General features: G+C 42.7%; 1 protein-coding gene across 1 annotated transcript in view; it reads right to left on the minus strand.

Moving 5' to 3' along the window:
* LOC101857083 overlaps positions 1-1,269 on the minus strand; it is an 8,173-nt gene extending 6,904 nt beyond the window's left edge. The window contains exon 1 of the mRNA XM_005112604.3: positions 569-1,269. The gene's annotated coding sequence lies outside the window, so the exon portion shown is untranslated. The remainder of the gene's footprint in view (positions 1-568) is intronic.
* Between the last annotated feature and the right edge of the window lie 46 nt (positions 1,270-1,315).

Below are 1,315 nucleotides of genomic sequence, written 5' to 3' on the forward strand. Positions count from 1 at the left end.
TAATAATAATAATAATAATAGATATCATTTGTATTGCGCAAATCCCCGCTCAACTGCAAGCTCTATGCACTTCACAATCAGTGCCATTACCCCAGCAGACCTGATAGCATTCTGAAACAAACTCAACTTCCTGGGATGCATAATCAAAACAGCTAAATAACGACTTGTAACTCCCGATTGAAAGTCTGCAGATATGATGGGTATGCTTAAAACCCTCGGCATATTCTTGTAAAGAAGAATACCTCACCATTGTTGTTAGAGCATTTGGGCATGGAGTTCACGGAAGCCATGCTGTTGTTTTCGCTTGACGGTGAAGAAAAGACGGCATGAACTACGACCGATATCCAGATAGATAGATAGATAGATAGATAGATAGATAGATGGATAGATAGATAGATAGATAGATAGATAGATAGATAGATAGATAGATAGATAGATAGATAGATAAATCGAGAGATCGATAGAAGATCGATCGATCGATCGATAGATCGATAGATAGATAGATAGATAGATAGATAGATAGATAGATAGATAGATAGATAGATAGATAGATAGCATTTACTCTCACCTTTGTTTCACAAGCTGCTATTGCCGACTCCCCTGAATGAGATGAAGTAAATAGAAAGGACACCTGATGACACCTGATGACACCTGATGTCTACCTTGCTCGGTGCTACCCTACACCCAGAACTCAATAACACTGAGGTCAGGTGAGCTTTTTATTCAACGAACGTCTGTCTGACAGGAGCCCGGCATTTCTGCCTAGTGGTGCAACATCCAGTTGGCTACGTTGATAGATATTATGTCTATCTAGGATCGTTGGAGTAATACCTTCCCTTGGTCTATGTTTATAAATAAGCTTAGATCTACTCGTACTTTGACGGTCTCAGGCCTTGGCTTGCTTCTGGCAGACGACGAGGAGACGTCGTCAGGTTCTAAATATAGATCTAGCAGGCTGGGACCAGAAATCGTAAATTATACATTTACCAATGGGCTGGACGACTTCACAGAGAGCTCTGTACAATGCGCTGTCGTGCGGAACAAAAAGTAAGGATAGATAGGGCCTACACGCATGTCCGTCCATGCTTTCCCGTTATTGATTGTATTGACTGATTAGTAAAGACTAATTATAGATTTTGCTCCGCGAAGTGCTGGCTGGCGGGGGGAGCCCGGTCAGTTATTTTTAGGTCAATATATTTTTATAGTCTGAGGGTGCGGTTGCGTAGCGGTAAGTGCGCTTGTCTCCGATGCAGAAAGTCCGGGTTCGAGTCTCAGTTCGGACACGGATTTTTTCGCCCCCCCCCCCTAATCCCCT

The sequence above is a fragment of the Aplysia californica genome, unplaced genomic scaffold, assembly GCF_000002075.1.
Source record: "Aplysia californica isolate F4 #8 unplaced genomic scaffold, AplCal3.0 scaffold01332, whole genome shotgun sequence".
NCBI classification, from domain to species: Eukaryota; Metazoa; Mollusca; class Gastropoda; order Aplysiida; family Aplysiidae; genus Aplysia; species Aplysia californica.